The sequence below is a fragment of the Poeciliopsis prolifica genome, unplaced genomic scaffold (genome assembly GCF_027474105.1).
Source record: "Poeciliopsis prolifica strain line A6 unplaced genomic scaffold, Auburn_PproV2 SCAFFOLD159, whole genome shotgun sequence".
Lineage (NCBI taxonomy): Eukaryota > Metazoa > Chordata > Actinopteri > Cyprinodontiformes > Poeciliidae > Poeciliopsis > Poeciliopsis prolifica.
In genome coordinates this window covers 195,342-221,844 of record NW_026562534.1, presented here as the reverse complement: position 1 = coordinate 221,844, position 26,503 = coordinate 195,342, and the positions used below count along the sequence as shown (strand labels likewise).

At 39.5% G+C, this 26,503-nt stretch overlaps 1 pseudogene; it reads left to right on the top strand.

Annotated features, from left to right (window-relative positions):
• The window catches only part of LOC129356175 (chromodomain-helicase-DNA-binding protein 6-like), a 51,860-nt pseudogene that overhangs the window by 7,794 nt on the left and 17,563 nt on the right, over window positions 1-26,503 (top strand).

The window sequence follows — 26,503 nt, the reverse complement described above, 5'->3', positions numbered from 1 at the left end:
GTTAATCTTCAGTTTTGTAGGATCATTTCTGGGTCACAAAGATCTGAGCAAAAAATATTAAAATCAAACTCAAAGTTTTCAATTCTTATTTTTGATTCTTGAACTGAAATTGAAGATGTGAAAAATGAAACCTTTTTGTTCTTTTTTTAACAGATTCAACAGATAACAGTTTCTGGAAAAAACCCCCAAAACTTTTTCATTCTTTGATTAGTTGAAAACAGACGATTGATTTGTTTTTGTTTCTCTGTTTGTGTCCAGCGCTGTTGAGTTTTTACAGTGCAAATCTGATCAGACTTTAGCTGGCGTCTCGTTTTGTGTTTGCGCCGTTTGCTCAGTTGTTTATCTACCTGCAGCATCTTCAAACGGAGCGCTTATGTCATATCCGCACAGCGATCTGAGCGTGGAAACGTGCAGAGACGACCGCCGCTCAAAACAAACAAAATTAATGTTTTTATGGCTCCTTTCTATCGGGAACGCAGCAGATCTGTTTGTTCAAGCAGAAGCCGCTGAATTCAGCTGTTACGTTGCTAACAGTTTGTTTGAAGCCTCTGGTCGTTAGAGTTTATATTCTTCATTGTAGTCTTTAAGTATTTAGTTAATTTGTGGCCCTCGGACTGATGATAATGCTGCCCCAAACTGCAGCTCAAGAACAAGTTTATCCAAAGAAAATAATCAGTATTCACTGAAAACTTGCTTTTCAAGCCATTTCATTAAACGTGGCTTGAAAGAAAGTGACCCAACTATTGTTCTTATACTGAGAATAAATTTATTCAGTCAAAAGCCACATGCCTTTCAGCTGACACGCAAAATTATTTTCTAGTTTTTGATTTACATTGTTCATTTTAATTATTTAAGTGTTTTTATACACCAGTAAGAGTGATGCTAAATACGGGTTGTCCAGGTTTTACCCAGAATACCCTGCGCTGTAGTCTACTTCCTGCTTTTGCGGTTTCAGATCTGCTTGGCGTTCACATATGCATTCGAACCGAACCAGAGCTCACTTCAACTGAACTGAGACTGAGGTTTGTCTCAGAATGGATGCCTTACCCTAACCCAGATTTAGAGTTTTTGTCTGGTTTTGCATTCACACCAGCCTTAAACAGTGAACTGGTGGATTTTATCATACAAACATCTGATGTGTTTTTGTTGTTATGATTCTGTGTTCGTTTTTCTATGTTTAAAAAAAAAACTAAATGAAATGAACGCCTGAATGTAATGAAAAGTGCAACGTTTTGGTTTCATTTCCTGTGAGAAAACTTTCAGTCAGGAGGAGGTCAGAAGTGTTTCCTGTGTTCACAAATTAATTCAGTAATTCATTAATTCAGCTTTCCGTAGCGACTGTGAAAGGAGGTTTCAGCATCGATGGAACTGCAGTGTTCATGTCTGTGTTTGTGAAGGAGAGACAGACTGTGTGTGTGTGTGTGTGTGTGTGTGTGTGTGTGTGTGTGTGTGTGTGTGTGTGTGTGTGTGTGTGTGTGTGTGTGTGTGTGCGTGCGTGTGTGTGTTGTGTGTGCTTTGTGAGGCAGGATTATTGATTCATAGCCGATGTGATTGCGGGCAGCCCCTTTCAGTCGTGTTTGCTCGACTTCTCCAGTCTGTCAGGCCCAACGCTGCAGCTCATCACCGCAGCCTCTCTGGATGTTTGACTCTGAAACCAGGGTAAAGAAAACCAAAAAAAAAGAATTTCAAATCAATATTTCCGATCAGAGCTTAAAATGTGGATTTCTGCAAGATTTACAATGACGTATTAGAGACACTGTAGATAGAAAAACAGGAGGCAGTTTCTGCCAAAAACCTCAGAAATTTTTAGATTAATTTTCTAGAAATTTGTTTGAAATTTCTGAGCTTCTGCTAGAAAAGCAAATCAAAATTGAAGACTGTTCTCAAAAATAAAATAAAAAAGTGAAAACTTACTAGAAAAAAACTAGAAATATGAGATTAGTGTCAGAAAATTTTCCAGAAAAACATGAAAATATCCTGAATTTCAAAATCTGAAAATTTACTCGAAAACACATTCATCTCAGAAATTTTCTAAAATAGAATACAAAAGTTTGATAAGTCAATTTGCTAGAAAAAAACTTCATAAATTTTGAGATTAATCTCAAAATTTATAGAAAAAAACATGGAAATTTCTGAGTTGTGAGAAAAATTCTGAAAATCCTGAGTCAGGAACTCAAAAATTTGCCAGAAATTCTTTTTACTTGGGATTAATCTCAGACATTTTCTAGAAAAAACTACTTTTAAATCTAGAGTTTTGGTGTAAATGTTTTTTTTTCTCTGATATGTCATTGTAATTGCAGAGTAAATAGCAGAATCATTTTTCTCTGGTGTCTTTGGTCACCAGGTCTGACCTGAGTTCACCTGAGTTCACCTGAGTTGATCTGAGTTGACCTGAGTTGAGTCGGACTCTCACTCTGTGATTTGGTTGTTTTCTTGGTGAAATACAGTCTGACCTCTGGAGATTCGCCCTTTGACCTCTTCTCAGCCGAGACAAAGAAGAAGAGAAGTGCTTGTTTGGCTTGCATTGCTTTGTGGAGGCTTGTTCTCCCTGAAGGAAGCTGGATTGAGCGGCGCACGCCTCGACACGTCCAACAGAACGACACTTTGTCCTGTCTTAGTTTTACACACCACCTGAAAAACGACCTTCAGTGTTTTTCTGAAACGCTGAATAACTTTTTTCCTGAACGCTCTTCATCAACAGCAATAAGAATAGGAAATATCAACATATCAAACAAAATCAAATCTTGAAAATAATGGCCATAAGGAAAGGAGTTTTGATTCTGTTCCATCTGTCGCATCTGCTGAAAATCCTCTAAACCAGAGATGTCCACAGTGTGGTCCGAAACACAAAACAATTGATGACCCAAAAATGTAGGAAAAAGTCTGTTTTTCTTTTAATATGGCAACATCCCAAAGCTTCTTATGTTTTGAATCTTTAATGATGTAAAGTTTCATAAAGGTGTGACGCCTTCCTGCCATTTTCTGTTGGACTTTTTCTGCATCACTGCTTCTACTAAACAGCTTTTAAATCTGGGGTTGTTGGCACATAAAAATTATTCTGACAATTAATCATTATTCTCAGATAATCGATTAATAATTATCAGTTATTTTGATGATTAATCAATTTATTTGGATAATTAATCACCTGTCTCATTAATTGACTTAAAAAATGGCACATTGTGCAGATTTTCATTGAATCGCTTAGTTTATTTTATACCATAGCAGAAATGCATTTAAAAAATCCAAAAACAAATAATAAATTTTCTTTGTTAAATAAGAAAATTTAAGATTTTTAAAATGATTTTTGCTGAATTTGAAACAGATGTAGCTAAAATGTCATTGAGGAGTTTTGGGGAGAACATATTTATAGACCAACAATGTTTTGCACCTTCAATAAAATATTTTCGTATTTTTTGTAAATTAATAACTGATATCAGTGTATTAGAGTTTATATACTCCAATTAAGGATTATGTGAATTATTTAGTTTTTTAATAACTTCTCTGTACTGTGCAGTTTGTTGTTCATATTTTTATATTTTCTGTTACTTTAACTTGCTGCTGTGACATCTGAATTTCCCCTCTGTTGGACAATAAAGGTTGTTTCTATTTTATTCTCATCTAAACTGAACTTACCTGTTACTATCTCTCTAGTAAATTTTTATAAATAATGGTTTAATAATCGACTGAAAAAAAAAATCACATGAAGCCTCTGACATGCAGCTTCACGTCAGAGGTGGACAAAAGAAGGAGTCGGTCCACGTAGATGGCTTCGAACGCGTTACCGTGGCTACCGCGTGTTTACGTCTGCCTCGTCCCAACAGCGGCTCTGGCACTGGGAGCCAGTTTCCATGGCAACAGCCTTGATACCCGCGCCTCAATCGGACTGATGATGAGGCGCCACGGCTCGCCACGCGAGTGCCTGCGCTGCTGTGCATGTTGCCTCATCACCACGTCATGTTGTTTATTTTATTGTTGACCTTGTTGAGATGCAAGAGAGTTTTTTAAAGTCTAACTCATTTTCACAGTTTACTATTTTTGTTGTTTTACTGTTCAGATTTGTGTTTTGATTGGTTATGAACTGGCTGCTGGTACAAAGGTTCAACTTCGGGTTGAACAGTTTGACACGTGGCTAGCTTTACAGGCCTGTGTGTGTGTGTGTGTGTGTGTGTGTGTGTGTGTGTGTGTGTGTGTGTGTGTGTGTGTGTGTGTGTGTGTGTGTGTGAGATGATTTATGATACCTGTGTGAACGTCTGTTTGCACATCTGAATGGGTCTCACGACACCAGGCAGTCACACTTTCTGCATAAATGCAGCCATTCGTCCATCATCCAGCTGCTACATCAGATGATTATCAATCAATGATTGATAATTTAGCTATATTACTTGGACATTTTGTTAAATTTTCAATATGTGGTGCTTTTTTTGTCACGTTTTTTGACCTTGAGGAAAATCCTGCTCCTTCCTAACATCACAGTTTTGGGACAAAAGTACTTTAAAATAAACTTGTATGACAATTGAATAATTTTTATTTAAAGCAAAAAAGTAACATTTAGTGTTTGAGTTCAAGTGTTGGACGCATTTCTATAAACCTTCTGCTATATTGGTGCACCTTGTGCTTCGCTGTAATAACATTCCCAAGGTTGCTAATAGAGGAAAATGCTTTTTAGGGCTAAACACCAAATATACCTCAATATGCTTTCATACATCAGCCAAACTTTCAGTCTTTTTGGCCCAAACTGGCAAATTTAAACTGATGGGCCACAAATACACTTCTTCAATAATAACAAGATTTTTTAAGAATGCATATATCATTGAAAAAAATTTGTTTTGAAAAATTCCTTTTGATAAAAACGTTGATTTATTTTTGTCTTGTTAGATTATAATTAATAATGTAGATAGAACCTACAAACTGACAGTATTAATAAAAATGTTATGTTTACGATTTTATCTGTCTATTGATGCTTCCATTAGAGCATCGATATATATTAATAAATTCTAAAATATTGTTAAATGCAGTTACTGTGTGACATTTAAATCACATTTCTTGAAGTGTCATCGTGAGGAAGGGTGTAAAGTATTTGAAAATGTTATTCTAATAGCATCTCAGTTAGCATTGCGCCATATTTTAGCTCCCCAAGCTGTATTTTTTTAGATCTAATTTACCCAAAAAATCAGCAAACAGGCTGATTTTGTTGTGAAAATTGTAACTTGCAATCCACAGAAAAATCCACGAATAGGTAAATTCACATTATATTACAGAAATAGTTTTAAAAAGCTGCTCTGATAATGAAAACCTTCCTGAATCCCTTCAGGATATTTATTTATTTTTCAAAATCGTCAGCCATATTCAGAAGTTTCTGATTGAATATTCCTCATCATCAGAGAAACGAGTTGCTTCTGGCTCGTGTTCAGTGCAGATTCTCCTCTTTTGCCAAGCGCAGAAATGTGCCACAGCTTGTGCTGGTGACATTGGAACAGAAAACATACGGACGAAGAGCCGCCTCTCACTTCATGTGCAGATGGACGGAGCGCAAAACAGCAACAGAACACAATCTGACCCAATTGATTCGCGTTGGGGATTTTTTCTTTGTCTCTATTTCATATTGAACTAAAAATAAAAAGTATTTCACAAATTTTAAAGGTTTTTATTAGGAAATTATTAATGCTAGTGTTGATTCTGTCTGTTGCAATAACTTTAGAAAAATATTTGACAATTTTTTCCCAGAGGTGGGAAAAGTAGCTGCAGCATTTAAGTTTTATATTTATAAAAAAAAATTTACGTCTTGAAACATTTTTTTACAGTTGACATTGTAAAAACTGTTGTGACAGCAAATGAGACAGAATAAATCTCCTCTTCCTTCTCCCAGTGCCAACTGAAAACAACCAATCACAGCTCAGAGGCGGGTCTTAGCGCTGTCAATCACCCTCTCTATTTTCTCTCTGCTATGGTGAGCTACCATCATAGAAGAAAAACAATCTGCTTTACATTTTTGATATGTATTCAGGGGCCAAAAATGAAAAAAGCCATTCTACATTTTGGAATGGCTTTTTTCCAAAAGCCCTGATCTGGTTGATCTGAAGGGACAAAATTAATTCCTTGTTATTTTATGCAATCATTTCAGACCCATAGCATGATGCCGCCACCACCATGCTTGACGGTTGGCTCAGTGCCTTTAGGTAAAAAGCCTTCTCCAATGTTCCTCATCAAATAACTGAGTGTTTGCTTCTTCTGACCGTGAAAATGTGGCGTTTCGGAAACTTGGTGGTTCCTCACAAATTTAATTTCCTGTTTATGGTTCAAATAAACTTAAAAATAAGTCACTTACACCCACAAGAAGCGTCTCTGAAACCAAATATATAGAGGTGATGGAAATATGCAAAGCTGTCTTCACTTTGTGCAGCTGTTTCTCTCCTGTTTCGTCACAAACACGTCCCGGGATTTTCAGGGAGCAGTCACGAGATCGAGGAGACGGTTATAAAGTCTTACGCTCTCATGCTACCATCTGATGCTTGGTACTCAGTGTGTGTGTGTGTGTGTGTGTGTGTGTGTGTGTGTGTGTGTGTGTGTGTGTGTGTGTGTGTGATTTGTGTGTGTGTGCGTGTGTGTGGGTGTGTGTGTGTGCAGGGGTGTGTGTGTGTGGGTGTGTGATTTGTGTGTGTGTGTGTGTGTGTGTGTGCACGCGTGTGTGTGGGTGTGTGTGTGTGCACGTGTGTGTGTGGGTGTGTGTGCACGTGTGTGTGTGTGTGTGTGCGTGCGTGTGTGTGTGTGTGAATGTGTGTGTGTGTGTGTGTGTGTGCAGGTTTTAGCAGCCATTAAACACAGAGTTAATCATCTGCAGCTCAGATTTTTTTTATACCTGACAAAGTGAGCGTCATCGTCATGCTGCAAATGATCCGCTCAACACGATGTAAAATAATCCTTTTTTTTTTGTAGCTATTTTCGGTGGATTGTTTATTCTTCACAGATACATTAAAGTTGCTATATATGAAGAAAGTATCTGTTGTATAAGCAAAAAATGTTTTATTTTCAGTAAACCTCACTGTATGTTGGTTAAGACAAGAGCAATAAATGATTTACTTTTTCTTTTTGCGTTATTATAAAAGTGTGACTTTTTAACCATTTATTGTTTGATTTCTGCTGGAGTTCTCCGGTTTGAGCGAGTCTCTGTGACTGAATAAAGACAATTTGTGTCTCTGAAATAAGTGAACTTTACGAATGAAGCACATTTTCAGTGATTTACATAATAAAAACGTCACAAAGTAACCAATTATTAAACAAGCAATAAATATTACATGTTATCAAATCATCAAGGTAATATTCATCAAATATGTTTCAGTTATTATTAATCAAAAGCAATTAGTTTTTTTAGTTGTGACTGTTTTGCATTCTGCATCTGGTTCTGATGCAGAATGCAAAACAAATGCTGGATGAGTTTCTCTAGATCTTGCAGAGACATTAGTTCTTTAATTCCGGAAATGTTCTTCAGGTGACAGAAGGCTGATTTTCTAACCATCTTTATGTGACTCTAAAGGTTCAGATTAGAGTTCATCACTACACCTGGATAAAATAAGGGCTTAAAATGTTCATAAAAAAAGTGAAAGTTGACCTTGAATTTTGTCATGGCATGACAATTTAATCATTTTCATTGCATTTAGAGCCTTGAGATGGTTACGGCTATTGCTAAATAGCAGCTGATATACCTTGCTAGTTAGCTAACTTTTTTATGCTGGATTGCGACATTCGTTTTGTCAACGGCTCATTTCTGCTACCAAATTGAACGATGTTAGGTGCAAATAACCACAAAATCTTTAAGCTAGGTGCTACATGGGCTAAGAGAGACATACAGCGCCTTGCGAAAGTATTTAGCCCCCTTGAACTTTCAACCTTTTGCCGGTTTTCAAAACATTATTGGATATTGTAAACTTTTTTTAACGCAATAAAAACTGCAAAGTGGGGCTTGTGATATTATTCGGTCCCTTTACTTCCAGTGCAGCAAACTCGTTACCCCAAAATTCAATTAAAAGATACTGTATTGACACCAAAGGAAATTTAAATATTTACTTTAAATTAAATCTTTCATATTTATTGTTTTTTCTGTCTTAAGTTCCTTCAAAGGGGCATTAAAAAGGTGTTAAAAAGTGTTAAATTTACTCTGCAGCCGACTAAAATTATTCAAACTGAAATAATCCAAACAGACTCCGCAGTCAATTCAAAACATCTGTGTTTTTTTCTTGGTGCTGTTGCCTCAGTGGACACATTTGAGCTCTTTGAAATCATCTATCTGCTGTTTATTGAGGCTTCTCTGCATGTTTGATCCAAATGGATTTTTGCCCACAAGCTGCACTGACCTTGAGGTCCGCCTACCGGTCATGAATATTTATGACCGCAAGCGTTTATGCAGAAAACTGAGACAATGCAGCGTAGCGATCGGAGTCAGTCGGATGGAGTTCCTGCAGGCCGCATTGATCCCTGGCTGGTTGCAGGAAAAACTTGCTCCGTCTTCTGCAGCAGATAAAGAAAACTTTGTGGATTTATGACCATTTCTGCAGCTTTAACTGCAACTTCAAACCGACTTCATCCAAGCAAACATTTTCTCACTGCAAACAACTTTTTTTTGCATGTCACTCCTGTTGTTGTAAACTATTAATCATGTGAATGAATGATTTTATTAATTATTCTGATGATTAACCTACCATAGTAATATAATAATAAAAAAAAAAGTTTTGCAGCAGTTAGTGAAGCTAAAGTTTATTTATTTCACAGTCACACGTTAAGTACCATAATTTATGTTTAGATAACTGTTTGAAAAGGAGTTTGGCAGAAGTATTTATACTTATTTGATCCAGCACCGTTTCTTTTGTTTTACCTAACACATTATACTTTACTTAAGGAAGAAGAAAACAAAATAAAATAGCAAAAGAAGCACAGAGAAAGTGCTTGTAAAAAACCCCAATTAATTTTCTTTTTCAAATAAGAAAACATTTTATTATAAAATGTAAAATGATTCATTATGTTAAAGTTACTCCCTCATCAAAAACATACCCAATTCTACAATGCATGTCTGCGAAATCCTTCAATCTCCATTTCAACCATTCCGCTGCAAAACGCCTGGGTGGACCTCGCCCCGCCTTCGAGGCACAGCTCCTCCCCCACTCAGCTCCTGCAGACTAGCCAACAGCTTTTAGCAAATGCCTGGTGCATCTGCTGAGCTCATTATAACAGCAACTTGGCAGAGCAACGCTGGTAAAAACGTGAAGATTTAATAGTTGGAATGAGTTTCAGAAAGAGCAGGAGCTTCTTAAAGAGACAGAGTCCAATTACAAGACATTAAATCAGGAAGTTAAATTTCTTTTAAGTCATATTTATGTATGTATAACATTTTGCTGTAAAATGTCACTCTGTGACTGAGAAACGCATAGAAACAGAGTATTTAAGCATCCTGGATGTTTCTGCGCGCAGTCTGGCCTGGTTCACATTTGTTTGGTTTGTTTACGTCTCGCAGGCAGTTTAATCGTTTTAACACTCGCGCCGTCCGTGTTGCGTGAACCCCAAAAGGCTGCAGCATCCTGCAGGCTGATAGAGGAATATTCTGCATGTTAAGTGTTTAGTCACAGCATGATTCACAGCAACAACGGCGCGTGCTCAGAATGGGACAGTTCTGCAGTTTCACCACTATTATTCCCACACAAATCATTCTCTGTGTCATGTAAGAATATACTTTACTACAAGCTTTTCCTAACATCAGTGTTGAAAATATCAACATCAGGCGATGATGCATAATTAGAAGTTGCATCACTGTTGTTTAGTTTCTTCTATTCCCTAAATTCACCTTCTGCTCTGTGGATTATTCTAATAACCTTCATTTTTATTATTATTTGTGCTTGTTTATGGGCATAGTGCGCTTCTACTTTCTGTAATAAGTAATCATTTCGATTAGTTTATTTAAATTTTGAGTGTTTGACATTTACAGCATATAGTGATCCTTCCTCCTGTCACGTTTTATTTTTCAATCTCGACTGTTTCTAGTTTTATTGCTGAATTTTACACCTTTGTGTCCCACTAAGCTTTTTTTATTCAAGCAAATAAATTCATTTATTTTTCTGTTTAAACTGTTTATTGATGTCTTAGGGAATTATCTCACTTTGAAGCTGATATCAAGGCAAACATTTGCTGTTCAGTGACAAACTTTTCATAACAGGAGGTCATAAATCTGATTCTAAGAAAGTGGCCTGGATGACCTTTTATGACCCCTGAAACATTCATTAATAAAATGAGAGCGGCACAAATTAAAACTTTTGCAGCTCAAGTTTTGTTAGATTTGAAGAAGGTGGTGGGGTCGACTTGACTCAGCTGCTCATTTTGTTTTTCTGATTCCAGATGTTCACTGGCCTCCCGAAGCACACGCCGCCTCCAGCCTCACCCGCCGCCGCCGCCGCCGCCTCGGACCCAGGTAGCATCGTACAAACCGCAGTTCCCACAATCCCTCGGGGACACCTGGTCGTTGGCTCCAAGGACCAGCTCCGGATCCTCACCCCAGTGGGCAGCACATCGACGGCCAATCACTGCGCGGTGGTCGGCCTGCACGCCTCCAGGTCCCACGGCTCCCTGAACGAGGAAGATGAGGGAGGAGGCGGGGGCAGGGTGAAGAAGAAACGGAAGAAAAAGGACAAGAGGCAGTGGGAGAAAGTCGACGCCGAAGAGGAGGAGAAGGAGAGCAGCAAACCAAAGAGACAAAAGGAGGAGAAGGAGACGACTGTGCTGACGCTGAGGAGGAGCAAAGAGCCGAAGGAGGGCAAGGAGAGGAAGGAGCGGCGCACCAAGGGGAAGGGCAGCCGGAAGGAGAGCGGCACAGATCCCAGGAATGCGGCAGGTGGGAAAACCTCAGAGCCGCCCGCGGCTTCTGGACCGGTTCCAGTCCCGGTCAAAATTCCTGGGAAAAGAGGTCGGAAACCGAAGATCAAGGTCCTTCCTCCTGTGCCGGCCAACCAAGGTTCGTAGAAACGTCCAAAATGGTGTCATTTTTATTAATGCATTTAAATTGCAGCTGCATCTGAACAATAAATCAACAATATATAATCATCTGATAGAATAATCAATAATTTCTGATCCAGAACCACAAGGCATTCTGGGAGATGTAGGCAAAGGAAAGGCTTCAGCCACATAACCTCACTGCTAACTAAGCTAGTTTGGTGGAATCGGCTAACTCACGAATCCTTTGGTTACCGAGCAACAGCTGTGTAGCGGTGTAACTGAGGATGAAGCAGAAAAACGTCACGGCAACAACAGTTTAAAACAAAAAACAGATCAATGATTATCGACATCCACCGACATGAAATTCTTGCATCGTAATCAGCGCAGGAAGAATCAAGAACAATAAATATTGCGATTGACACAGACAGACTTGGGCTGTTGTCAAAGAATATTTACGATCATCCCAGGAATTGGATCTCTGTCTCTCCTATTGTTATCGACTGATATGAAACGCTTACCTCGTGGTTTTTTAGCCACAGGGCCTTGAAATCCTTAAAAGTGCTTGATATTCAGCTTCTCAGCTTTGCAATAAATTTCCATCTAACATTTGATTTAAAGCTTAAATTTGGAAAATATTATTAACAGCTGAAACCAGATATTTTCATACCATGGCTCAAGTTAAGTTTGTCTGACCTTTTGTAGTTTTTGTTTACTCAGAATAACCAAAATTATTTCTATCTGGTAATTAGCAGAAAACTTAGCAAGAACATTTTTTAGAATTTTTTTCAACTTTTATAGCATTTAATTTGAGCAGGAAAGTCATTTAACTTAACATGACTTGTTTGGATTGTTTCAATGTATTTATTATTCTTAATATCTCAATGACTTATTTATCAGCGTATATTTTTAAAACAATATTATTGAAATTAGGGAATTCTTTCTAAGTTACTGTTTTGTTCTCAGACCAATCAGGTGTAATGGGTGTGAGAGACATTTCAAAACATCATATTTTGTTTTATTTTACTTCACCTAGAATGTAGAATACTATCAAATGTTTTAAATTGGCGACATGCTCCTCAAAGTTGAAATGACAGCACCTCCATGCCAGAACAGATTTTATTGGACTAACGACTGTCCTAACTGTCTTCCTGTTTTCCACTCTTGCAGCAGGACCTCAAGTAAACAACAGCCAGGCCGCCCAGATCCATGGGAAGAGTCATGGCCAGGCCAACAGCAAGCCTGCAGCCCCCACAGCGCCAAAGCAAAGGGGCCGCAAACCCAAGTAAGAACAACCACAAGCTCGGAAAAGCAGAATCAAGCTGCATGACTCAAATAACCAACACAGGGCACAATGGAAAGGTTGGTTTCAGGTGATTCCAGGGCTTAAGAGTGAAGCATTTAAAGCTCAGCCTGCTGCATTTCGCTTTTATAAACTCATTATAATGGTATTTACATCTAGTTAAAAATAAATTATCTTCTTGTTTAAATGAGGTCATAGTGAGCCTGTCACAATAAAAAGTAAGTCGATGAATCGCATAATAAATTAAAATGAGCGTGATAATTAAAAACTCCTGCTCTTTTTGAAGCTCTACCTTCAGGACGTCGTAACAACATGGCTCCTCTATTAACCCTTTAACGACGCCTTCACCAGTATTTCTCTGAGACGTAGCTCCTACAATGAGTTCAGCTGATGCGCAGTTCCACCAGGTGTTTGCTAATTGCTGCTGGCTAGTCTGAAGGAGCTGAGTGGGGGAGGAGCTGCACCTCGAAGGTGGAGCTTGTTCCACCCAGGGGTTTTGCACAACTCAATGGTTGGTATGGAGATTAAAGGATTTCTCAAACATGCATGAAAGAGTGAAAGCAACATGCCAGGTGTCTTTTTGATGACAGAATAACATGATGTAAAAATTTATTTTTACATGATACTACCCCTTTAAGAGAGCAATATTCAGTGTGTGAAACCTAAAGTTGCTGCCAAAGGCCACAAACATTGACAGTTTTTGCTATGCTTGATTGTAATGCAGCAGTCTCCCAAACAATCCCTGCATTGACAGGCTTAAATTTCATTCAAACTGGCTTAAAAGTCTTAAATTTGACTTGCTAAAACCTGCAGATATCCCTTTATTAGAAACTTCACTGATACTGAAAATACCTAACTTTGAGTGTATTTCCTTTCCTCAAAAAAGTGTTTTTGACAGAGCAGGTGGTGCATTCAGTGATCAGAAAAGGATCAGATTTCTGAGTTTTTTGGTCAGTCAGTTCCTGTCAAAAGCTTAATTCCTCGATTTCAAATGAAACTTGAAGGAGCCAAACTGCTGAGCAGAACCCAACCTGCATGAAATCATGAACTGGGTCTGGATGTAGGAGCAGATTTTACAGCCGGTAAATTAAACTGCTCAGAACATCATTAAACTCATCAGAGACTATTATGGTCTGTCTTTAGAGCGCCTGAAGGATCCTTAAAGATGCAACCAACCCGGATCCAACCGGTTCAGCCAGTTGCTGCCTGCTAACAGATTTAGGAGCTGTTTGTTTCCTCAGGCTACAGAAACTAATATTTGTACAAATTCATAATTAAGATTTACACCTTGGATTTGAGAGTGTTGTCTCTTTAACAACCCATAATCATGATTTGACCGATCTGATCAGGAGCAGAGAGGAAGGTTCAAGCATGGAAGAATGTAATGAAGGAAAAATAAAGGAATGAAAGCAAAACAAACCTCAGAGGATGAAGTGAAGGGATCTGTCCACCAGGTCACGTCTGCATGGTTAACAGTAATCACCACAACTTTGCTGCTACATTTAGTGACATTTCACACAATCAGTGAGCAGTCTGCAAATCCTTTGAAAAGTCTTAAATTCAGGTCTTAAAAGTCTTAAATCGATCCATCTAAAATTAAGGCTTTAAAATGTCTTAAATTAGCATATTTAAGGCCAAATGTAGGTTGGCCTTAAATATACTAATCTCAGGTCTTAAATTTGATTGTTGCTGGACTATTTGAACTCGTATTTTTTCTTGCAAAACTTTTATGTCAGGCAGAAATTTGAGTCATAACTGTGACTTGAGGCTAATATACTACTGTTAGCCAACTGGCTAACTAGCTTTTTTTTTGTGTCCATCCTGGGTAATGGGTGTAAATGAATCATCGTCACTTCTGTTGCCAACCGAATCAACCACTATATTTACATGTTTTTTAAAATTTTCATTTAAATTTTATTCCAGGTTACTCAGCTTTTTGGAAATAATTTGATGTTTTTTGCGAAAGGAGCCGGTTTACTCGAGAACGTAACAAGCCGTTACCTAGCAACCCAGCAAAGTTCCAGAACATTTGGTCAGCCGTGTGCTTTTATTTTTATGACATTTAAATTAAATTTCAATTTGAAGAAATACTTGCATACCAAAACAAATGCAAAAAATCAAACCCAGTGCAGGACTGGATGGTTCATAAATGGATTTCTTCCTACACCCCAACTATAATAACAACACTGTTTCACTTTGAGTTCTAAAGGGTTTAGGTAAGTCAAGGAAATGTAATTTAATTTATATAGAACATTTTCAGCAACAAGGCAAATCAAAGTTAGCTGAAAATGCTAACTTTGATTCTTGCTGTGCGTCTCGCTTCTTCTTTCCCATCCCAGCTTTGAAACTGAAAACAAATATTTAGACTTACGTTCTTATCCAACTTTCTGGTTGTGAAAGAATGCTGCTGTTCCTTCAGAGACCCGGGTGCGGCGCCGCTGGAGAAGAAGAAGAAAGGGAAGAGGAGAAAGCTGGAGCTGGCCGTCCAGGAGGGGGCGGAGAGCGACGACACCACCTCAACTTCGGCGCTCAACATGGGAGGCGACGACAGCCAGGACGCCCTGGACAGCGCTGTGAGTTCAGGAGGAATAAAGACTGAATAACAAAATGCATAAAGTGAAACTAGACAGTAAACTAAAATAAAAGTATCCCAAAGTCAAGTTTTATGACTATTAGTAAACTGTTTCCAGTGTTGGTCAAGTTACTTGGAAATACTAAATTGGTTTCTAATAGACCTGTTGCAATAAGCAATTAATTAATTCATTGATCAATTAATGGCATAAAAAATTAAAACAAGCTTGATCATTTCCATTTGTGTCATTTAGTGTTTTTTTCTTTTTTTTTTATCAAAAGCTGGATAATAAACATCTTCATTCTGGTGCTTTGGTTTCGACTAGGCCTTTTAGTTGAATTGTCCCAGAATTTATTGCGATAAGCTATAATATTATTGTTTTGAGACCATTTTCTAGTAATAAAATGATAATGGCGCTATAATGCCAGAACATTTTATACTCACAGATCAATAAACTTAGAATCCTAGCGAACATTTAACACTGGAACCGGAAGACATTTTAAATACCCCAAATGAATAAAACAACAAATAAAATGATTTATTTTATATCAAAACAGCAAACTGAAGTCTTTAGTCGTCCAGTTTTTGGTAAAAAGAGACAAAAGAGGAAAACAATAAATCATGCAAATGGAAACCATTTAGCTTATTTTAATTTATTATCCGGTTGTTTGATTTGATGCTTATTGCGACATGCTTACATTATTTGTAGGACATTTTTGTTGACGGGGACTTCATAATTCATTTTATTTGTTGTTTTGTTTAGTTATTCCTACCACGGTCAAGAACCTTTAAAGTCTGAAAGAATTGTTTCCAGTAAGTGGTTTTCAAACAGCTTTGTTTGTTTCGTCCGCGGCCCGTTCTGCAGAAGCGGCGTTCGGGTCGACAGGTCAAAAGGAGGAAGTACAACGAAGACTTGGACTTCAAGGTGGTGGACGACGACGGAGAGACGATCGCCGTTCTGGGAGCCGGACGCATCTCGGCGCTCAACGCTACGGCTCTGGCATGGCAGGCAGAAGTAAGACACCACTCACATTTCTGGTCCGATTCGGAAAAATCTGCCTGGAAAAAAACAAAAAGATTCATCCAGGTTATGGGTTTCAATGGTTTAAATGTTCTGGCAATTTCTAGTTGTTTTCTGCAGTTTATGTAATGGTTCTGCTGTTTGAGTGAAGATGTTTTGTTTCTGTTTCTCAGGAACCTCCAGAGGACGAGGCCAACATCATCGAGAAAATCCTGGCTGTCAGAAAAATGAATAAAGAGGTAAAAAAAAATTCTACCTTTTCTTAAAATCCTGAGTCATCCAGATTATAAATTACTTTTATTTCAGAAATAATGTTGGTTGATTTTCCTAACAATGTGCATTTAATTTCTCTCTAGACTTCATCAGAGGACCAAACGGAGGACATGGAGGAGTTTTATGTCAAATACAGAAATTTGTGAGTCTCTTTATAAACTTTTGATTTTGTTCAATTTTTAAAACAAATATCCTGATTTATGGTTTATTTATCTACTTCTGCTGACTTAATTTACTGCGCTCTATTAAGAAAGTATTAAAACCCCATTTACAAGGATATTTAACTATGTAGCAGTGGGGGGTTTGCTCACATGTTTGTGCCTTTGTGTAAGAAAATCCCAAATAAATCCAAACTTCTTCAGATTCAATACATTTTCAAATATTTGTTTAATGATTTAACTCAGAAACAGAGAATAGCTGTTAGCGTAATTATGGCCACCAATGTGAACATGTTTGATCAGTTGAATTTTATTGGACTTGATATTTTCACACCAAGTCCAAATCAAAGCGGATCCCGAGTTATTCCTGCATTAATTTATTAAATAAACATTTCAAGCTGTTTTTATGTTGACATTCCATGTCTGACTGGATCCTGACCTGAACTGAGCTCTGTTAAAAATCCTTCGTTGAACATTTTTATGACATTTATTTGGCTTTTGCCCTCTAACAGCAGTTTGTGTTTAGAAATGCTGTGTTGTGGTTTTTGGGGGCCGCTGTTCCCAGGCTGCAGTTATTATCCGTTCAGGAAGTGTTTCAGCTCTCGCAGTCAGAGCGTCTCCGGAGACTCCTGTGTACTGCACTTATTCTGTCATTTATTCTCCGAGGATGATGAATAAAACATAACTGGATGGATTCGAACTTTACATTTTCCTCCACTTTGTTAGGATTAATTTATTTGTGCATCATAAAGTTGCAGGAAAAATCTTTATTATTCATAATGATGGGTGGTCATGTTTATAGGCGGTCAATTATGAATGAAATCATGCAAATAAATGTTGCTGTAGTTACAACAGCTGATGCCTTTCCAGTGGATTTACAGTTTGAGACATTTTTTCAACGTCTAACTTAAAATGATTTCTAGACTTTATTCCTCCTCTGAGTGCCTGCATGAAAAATCTGTGAATTGATTAAAAACAAGTTTCTCCAACCGTCCAGATTATTCTCCGTTTGCTTCATGATCCTAATTAAAAAGGGGAATCTATGTAGAAATGTCGACAGAAGTGGAATAAGGCTACTGAAAAAATTATCATCTTAACCTCAGAATTCTGACTCTGTTTTAATCAAAATAAAAATTCTGACTTTCATTAAAATTCTGAAATTTTAATGTAATAAAATTCAGATTTTTTCAAAGTCAAAGTTCTGTCTCTTTTTTTTCCCAATTAAAATTTTGACCTTTTTAAATTAACATTCTGATTGTTCAGGATTCTGTCTTTTCCCTGAATTGGGATTTAAATTTTTTTTAAATCAAAAGTTGTATTTCTGAGAAAAATGTCAGATTTCCAAATCCTGTCCTGTAAGTTTCTGCCATTAATTCATACTGAACTTTATTGGTTTTGTATCCAAATGGAGAAAAACTGAGTGAAAGCTGCATGATTTAAATCATCTTTTTGCTTTTCTGTTTACGCCTGTAGTTCCTACCTGCACTGCAAATGGGCCACTTTGGAAGAACTGGAGAAAGATCCCAGAATCCACCAGAAGATCAAACGATTCCGGACCAAACAGGCTCAGATGAAGCACCTGTTCACTGAGGTGAAACTTCCTGGAGTGATTAACCAATTATTGAATGTATCATCAACTCATTTAGAAATTGATTGATCGACAATACAGACTAAAAAAAAAGTCAATTTGTTGAAAGAACAAAACACAAATATTGAAAAGATGAAAAGTCTTACTAATCTGTTCTACCAGAACTTCTCAAGCGGCAGAGTTACTTTGTTCAGATTCTGTGAAATTAATCTCCTTTTTCTTTCTAATTATTAAAAATAAAACAGAAAATCCCTTCGATGTGTTGATGTTAAGTCGTGCAGAAAGGCCTGAGGTGTGAAGTTACAAGTATAGTTTTAAGCGACACATGATGGTTTATTAAAGAAATACTGTTATTGCATTTATTATTTAAAATATAATTTTAATGATTAGTTTAACTGCATTTTAAATCAAAGTGCCAAATATCAGTAATTTTTCCAAATCAGAATAATTTATGAAGAATATTTGATCACTGAGCTGATCACTGCCAGTCGATAATCTCCGTTTTTCCCCCTTCAGCCCGACGACGACATTTTCAACCCAGACTACGTGGAGGTGGACCGCGTCCTGGAAGTGGCCGTTACAACGGATACGGAGACGGGCGAGGTACGTTCCCAGACAGGAAGTTTCATTTGCTGGAGGTTGTTGAGGGCGGCGACGCAGCGTGTGCTTCTGCGCGGCTGCAGGAGGTGACCCACTACCTGGTGAAGTGGTGCAGCCTGTCGTATGAGGAGGCGACCTGGGAGCTGCAGGAGGACCTGGACCCGGAGAAGGTCCGGGAGTTCGAGGAGATCCAGAAGCGTCCGGCGGACCTCAGACACATGGTGAGAGAAACGAAAAGAAACCACGTTCAAGTCCTGACGAGTGACGGCGTGAAAGCGATCAGCATGTCAGATCTCTGTTGATTCAAATGCACTTTACTATTTGATCTAGCTTTATTTCACATATAAATAACCGTCATGTTACACCCAAGTGGCTGCAGATAATAACTGTACAAGCAAAATATAAGTGCAAAAATTAGCACATCTGTGGAAAAATAAAGTAAAATAAAGAGAGTAAATCGATGAAGATAAAGATATAAATGAAACATTTTACAATGCAGCATAATTATTTAAATAATGAATAATAAATCTTCCACCTATAAGAAACATAAATAAAAACTTGTATGGAAAATAAAAAACCATTTAATTAATAAATAGTGAATAAATAAAAATCTTTTTATAGTCAGCCCATAAAATGTAATAAACAAATTAATAAATCAGTGACAACTCCCCATTAGTTAACCCAATAATATGGTAAATAAATTAAAAAACTTGTAAATAAAAAATAAATTGTACAGTAAAAAACTCCTTATTTTTAGCATAAAATATGATAAATTAATAAAAATAACTAAAATAATTAAGCAAATAAACCTTCTCCTTAATCAGTCCATGTAATATGATAAATATAATAATAAAAGTAAATTAATTTAAAAAAATTTAAATATGACAAATAGATAAAAAATTAATTAATAAGTAACTAAAAGAAAAATTTAAAATGTCCTTTTAATCAGCCCATGTAATATGATAAACAAATAAAATAGATAAATTAATAAATAAGTAAAATGGAAAAAATAAATGAATTGAAAGATTAGTGTAATAATAATAGAAAATAATACAAAATACAAATCACTTTGATAAATAAATGTTTCTTTGCTTGAAAAAAGTATAAAATAAAAGTTCTTTAATTTTTTTTTTGTTTATTAATCTTGGAAAGATTATTTTAAATTTTCCGCCTGGCAGGAACGCCCACCTCCAGATAAATGGCAGAAGCTGGAGCGCTCCAGAGATTACCGGAACGGAAACCAGCTCAGAGAATACCAGTTGGAGGGAATGAACTGGTTGATGTTCAACTGGTACAACAGGTGAGAGCCCAGGCCCACTGGGAAGCCTTTTCCTGTTTCTGGCCTCTTCCCTCCCGCTCACCTTCTGCTCGTTTCAGGAAAAACTGCATCCTGGCAGATGAAATGGGTTTGGGAAAGACGATCCAGTCGATCACATTTCTGTACGAAATCTTCAACATGGGCATCCGCGGGCCGTTCCTCATCATCGCGCCGCTGTCCACCATCACCAACTGGGAGCGGGAGTTTCGCACCTGGACGCACATGAACGTCATCGTACCACGGCTCGCAGATCAGCCGCCAGATGATCCTGCAGTACGAGATGTTCTACAGAGACCAGCAGGTAGGAAGTCAGGAGGTGAAAGGTCACCTGCGCCTCGGTGGCGTCCAGAAATTCATCTAGCTAAAACTAAAGCCATGAAATGTCACGGCACTTTTCAGTAAGGCAGAAGTTTGAGTCGCATGCAGACGGTTGAGGCTAACGCTAACTAGCAGCTAATTATTGGCTTATTAGCTTTATTGCTACATCAGTAGCCGGTTAGGTTGCCATGGTTTTTGCTCCATCGCCAGTGGATTAGCCAGTTTGATAAATTACTAAGTGGCTAAACTAGCAAACTGGCTGGCGAAGACGTTCATCTGCACCGTTGTCCTCAAAACGCTGTAATTTCACTTTTTAAAAGTTGACTTTAAATACAACTGGATGTTAATACTGGCAGAAATTATGAGACAGGAAGTTTTTTTTAATAACTACGTAGTTTAATAACGATTGTGTTTTTTTAACATTAGTGCAGTGACATTAACGTTCTGCGCGCACATTTGTAATGGAATCGCTTCTGATGACAAAACATTTGTCTTAATTTCATTAATGCTGGTCTTTAAAAGTCCTGAATTTGAGCCGGAATCCTCTGCTGCAGGGCAACACGATCTCAGGCGGGCTGAAGTTCCATGGCCTGATCACCACCTTCGAGATGATCATGGCCGACTGCCCGGAGCTGAAGAAGCTGCAGGCGCTGCGTTGTGATCGACGAGGCCCACCGCCTCAAGAACAGGAACTGCAAGCTGCTGGAGGGACTGAAGCTCATGAACCTGGTCAGCGTCTGTCCGCAACGCTCAGTCGCGTCTCCGGCTGTGATGCGTGTTGTGAAACATGTTGTGGTCTGCTTCCTGACAGGAACACAAGGTGCTTCTGACTGGAACGCCGCTGCAGAACTCGGTGGAGGAGCTGTTCAGTCTGCTGAACTTCCTGGAGCCGCAGCAGTTTCCCTCGGAGAGCTCCTTCCTGGAGGAGTTCGGAGACCTGAAGACAGATGAGCAGGTGGGTCTGCACGGTCCGGGTCGGCACGGTCCGGGTCGGCACGGTCTGGGTCGGTCCGGGTCTGCACGGTCCGGGTCGGCACGTCCGGGTCGGCACGGTCCGGGTCGGCACGGTCTGGGTTGGCACGGTCTGGGTCGGTCCGGGTCGGCACGGTCCGGGTCGGCACGTCCGGGTCGGCACGTCCGGGTCGGCACGGTCTGGGTCGGTCCGGGTCGGTCCGGGTCGGCACGGTCCGGGTCGGCACGTCCGGGTCGGCACGGTCCGGGTCGGCACGTCCGGGTCGGCACGGTCCGGGTCGGCACGTCCGGGTCGGCACGTCCGGGTCGGCACGGTCCGGGTCGTCCGGGTCGGCACGGTCTGGGTCGGCACCGAGGACGCCAGGACGACGTCGACGTTGTGTTTTTATCTGCTCTTTGCTCCTCGACAGGTGAAGAAGCTTCAGTCCTTTTTAAAACCAATGATGCTGAGGAGACTGAAGGACGATGTGGAAAAAAATCTGGCGCCAAAAGAGGAAACCATCATCGAGGTTCGGATCTGTCTGCATAAAGTAAAACAAACTGAAATAGTAGCACAAACCTAGCATCTAGTTTACCTTAAAATGCTGTAAAATGTCTTAAATTAACTGAAAGAAACGTAACTTGGCTGTAAATGTTGTCATGAAGGACTATTTCATCACTTTTTTCTGTTGTGCGTCTTCATTACGTTCAATTACTCAAAGTGGTTGAGGCTAGCGCTAACTAGCTGCTAATACATCTCTCCTCGCTACGTAGCTCTTTTGTGAGATAGAAGACGGTCAATTTCTGCCAAAGTTCCAAGACATTTTGAGATTGAGCTCAAAATCTTTCAAGACAGAAACAAGAACATTTCTGAGTTTTGAAAAGTTGTAAATTTGTGAGAATAAATCTGAAATTTTCAGAATAATTTTCAAAAAAGTAAAAAGTTAAATTTTTGGAGAGTTTTTCAGCTTCAAGAGTCAAAAATGTTTTATTTTTCTAGATATTTTCTGAAATTAATTTAAAAAAAAACAAAACAAGGAAAATTCTGAGTCAGAAAAGTTGAACATTGTGAGAAAAAAATAGGAAATTTTGACATTAATCTCAGAAAATTTATAGAAAATGCAGGGAAATTTCTGAATATCAAAAGCCTTAAACTTTATTGTGGCTCCACATCCTGACTGGTACATTTTTGTTGCGCAGTCATGGGGTTTCTGTTGGGGATGGTTCAAGTTTCTCCTTCTATTTTTAGAGCTTTTTGTGTGTGTGTCCAGGTGGAGCTGACAAACATCCAGAAGAAATACTACCGGGCCATCCTGGAGAAGAACTTCTCCTTCCTGTCGAAAGGAGCAAACCAACACAATATGCCGAACCTCATTAACACCATGATGGAGCTCCGAGAGTGCTTCAAACACCCGTACCTACGCACAGGTAGAGCCTCGTTTATGGAGCAAACATTCTTCAGATCTACGACGTTTTTATTCAAACCGTTTCCTTCTTCAGGCGCGGAGGAAAAGATTCTGGAAAGCTTCAAGAAGAGCCACAGCCCGGAGGCGCCGGACTTCCAGCTGCAGGCGATGATCCAGGCGGCCGGGAAGCTGGTTCTGATCGACAAGCTGCTGCCCAAGCTGCTGTCGGGGGGCCACAAGGTGCTGATCTTCTCCCAGATGGTCCGATGCCTGGACATCCTGGAGGACTACCTCATCCAGAGGCGGTGAGCCCGATCATCACAGGCAGACTCTGATTCCAGTCCAAATTAATCCATGAAGCACATGATAAATAATTAACAAACTCAGTAGTTTCCATTTCATGATGTAGTATTTTTCTCTCTTTCTACTAGAAACTGGTTGATAAGACTTCAGTCTGGTGCTTTTATTTTGAAGGACAATTTGCTTACAGACACTTCATAATTCATTTTATTTGTTGTTTTGTTTATTTTTGGGTATTAAAATGTCTTTCAGTGTGACATTTTCTATAGAATTCAAACTTTATTAATATCAAGCAATAACAATTAAATGTCCTAATGAAAAAAATAAAACTAAATATGAGTGGAAATTTTTTTTTTTTTAATGTGGGAGTTTAGTTTTATTTATTTATTTTTAAATATAAATGCATAAATAAAACTGGAGTTATAAAATAAGTGAAATATATAAAGTAGCTCAACAAAATAAAAAATAAACGGTGAAATAAAAATATATCTTGAAATAAATAAAGTTGGGATTTTATTTATTTTTTATTTTTATTTAAATGAAAAAAATTTATTTTCAGAAACTTTTTACTTTATTTTACTTTCACAGTGCAGTGTAGAAAACCACAGTTAATAACAGCCACAGTTTCCATAAATCTGCTTGTTGGTTCGTTCAGCTACACGTACGAACGCATCGACGGCCGAGTGCGAGGGAACCTGCGGCAGGCGGCCATCGACCGGTTCTGCAAGCCCGACTCGGACCGCTTCGTGTTCCTGCTCTGCACCCGAGCCGGAGGCCTGGGCATCAACCTTACGGCCGCCGACACCTGCATCATCTTCGACTCGGACTGGAACCCGCAGAACGACCTGCAGGTGAGTCAGCGAGCCGGGAGACACAGGCCGGCTTAGGCTGGACCGGAGCGGGTCGGACCGGACCGGACTGGATCTGGGCTGTCAGAAGCCCTGAGAGAGAAGTTCTGATGTCAACTGCTGCTTTAGTTGCCACTTGTTTTATTTAAAACAACTTTAAAACAGGCTGAAGTTTATTAAACCAGCTTAGTTTTTAAATTGGTCCATTCAGTTAAACCACATTCTTTTTACATTTCTGCTCACGTTGATTTGTCTGAGCCTTTTATGTTGTGTTTTTTTCAGGCTCAGGCTCGATGCCATCGGATCGGACAGAGCAAAGCGGTGAAAGTCTACAGACTGATCACCAGAAACTCGTACGAGAGGGAAATGTTCGACAAGGCCAGCCTGAAGCTGGGTTTGGACAAAGCCGTTCTTCAGGACATCAACCGCAAAGGAAGCCTCAACGGGGTGAGAGTCTGAATAACGAGGAAACAGGAGGAAAAGCTCAGCGTTTGGAAAGTGCTTGATTTCTGTCAAAATAATCCTTGAAATTCAAACTACACAGTTTTGTAAAAAATGCATTCTAATATTTGTTTGAAAACCTAAATTTGGAAAAAATATTTACAGCTGAAACCAGATAATTTTATAAAACTAAGAAAATAATTTTTACCTTATTAGCTATTTTTCCATCAACCGTAAATCACTTAAATTCGAGAGAGACATTTCATAAAATTTAGTTATAGTTCAGTTCAACTTGTCCCTGAAATCTGTCACAAAACATTATTTATACCAGTAATAAATGGGATCATGTAATCCTGAATTGAGGCCGTTTTTTGGTTTATTTGATTGATTTTTGTCTCCAAAGTGTGGTGCTGCAAGAGCTTGAAAACGGACCTTGAAAATGCTTGAGAAGTTCTTGAATTTCAGTGTTTTGTTTGGTGCTGCAGGTGCAGCAGCTTTCTAAGCTGGAAGTGGAGGATTTGTTGAAGAAGGGAGCGTACGGCGCGCTGATGGACGAGGAAGACGAAGGCTCCAAGTTCTGCGAGGAAGACATCGATCAGATCCTGCAGAGGCGAACGCAGACCATCACCATCCAGTCTGAAGGGAAAGGCTCCACGTTTGCAAAGGTTTGATACTTTCTGCTAAATTTATTAATTCTGCTCATAAAACAGTTTTAAGATTTATTTTCGTTTCTTCTTCTTCAGGCCAGCTTTGTGTCGTCCGGCAACAGAACGGACATTTCTTTAGACGATCCAAACTTCTGGCAGAAATGGGCAAAAATCGCTGAGGTGGAAATCGACTCCAGATCAGAGAAGGCACGATGTCCCTTAAATGTTTATTTGCTGTGTGATGCAAAACAAATTCAGGCAAGTGTCGAAAAAAATCCAAATTATTTTATGTCCCGTCCTCCTTTCTCTCCGGCTGCCCAGGAGTCCCTGGTGATCGACACGCCGCGCGTCAGGAAACAAACCCGCCACTACAACTCCTTCGAGGACGACGAGCTGATGGAGTTTTCCGAGCTGGACAGCGACTCGGAGGAGCGGCCGTGCCGGACCCGCCGCCTCGGCGAACGCACCGGCGGTACCTCCGCGCCGAATGCTTCAGGGTGGAGAAGAACCTCCTGATCTTCGGGTACGACGCCCCAGATTCTCCCAGTGTGTCGTGCTGACGGTTCACAGTGTGAGATCTGCAGAGGCGTGTTGTTCATTTAAATCTTGGTTTCCAGTTGGGGTCGGTGGAAGGACATCCTGAACCACGGTCGGTTCAAATGGCACCTGGCAGAGAGAGACATGGAGGTCATCTGTCGGTAAGAAAAATACTAAATAATTGATAATGGCTGAACTTTCCTTGTTTTAAGTGAAAGCATTCAGACATAATTTGACTGTTTTATTTTTTAGGGCACTGCTGGTTTACTGCCTGAAACACTACAAAGGTGACGACAAGATCAAGAGCTTCATCTGGGATCTGATCTCTCCTTCTAAAGACGGACAGGACCAGGCGCTGCTCAACCATTCGGGTTAGATTTTCTCTGCCCACACGTGACGCGTTCTGCTTTATTTTTGCCCGTTCAGGTTGACGCGTCTCGTTTGTGCGCGCAGGTCTGTCTGTTCCGGTTCCTCGGGGCAGAAAGGGGAAGAAGCTGAAGAATCAGCTGAACGTTCCCGACGTTAAAAACGCTGACTGGCTGGTCCACTGTAACCCTGAGGTGGTGCTGCAGGACGAGAGCTACAAGAAACACCTCAAACAGCACTGCAACAAGTCAGTACAGGAGCTCAGATTGAGTAAACGCTAGAAGGTTTTTCTCTAGCTTAGTTTTAAAGGAACCATGTAGAATATATGAGGGAGGAGCTGCAACCTTTTCTCCCCTCAATCCAGATGAATAAAACTCATTTTGAGCAGCTGGTGTCCTCCTCTCAGTGCACTTTACATGTTACACTAGTTTAGCTTCAGTTTTCGTTTTCAACCTTTGCCTCAGGGTGCTGCTGAGGGTGAGGATGCTGTACTACCTGAAGGTGGAGGTTCTGGGTGAGGCTGCTAATCAGTCTCAGGAGGGGGTACCTGCCAGGTACGTAGCAAACATGGAGGATGTAGAAGAAAATCAAGAGGAAAGGACTCGATAAATGGTGCAGATCTTGACGGTAACAGCTGGATTATTTGTGCGCCGACAGTAAGCTGGAGGTGTCGCTTCCCGACATCGACTACATCGAGATCCCAGTGACTTGGTGGGACGCAGACGCTGACAAGTCTCTCCTCATCGGAGTCCACAAACACGGTGAGACTCGGAAAGTTTCTGTCATTTCATCAGAGTAACGCTGAGATTACAGCTGAGATTACTGCTGAGATTACAGCTGAGATTACTGCTGAGATTACAGCTGAGATTACTGCTGAGATTACAGCTG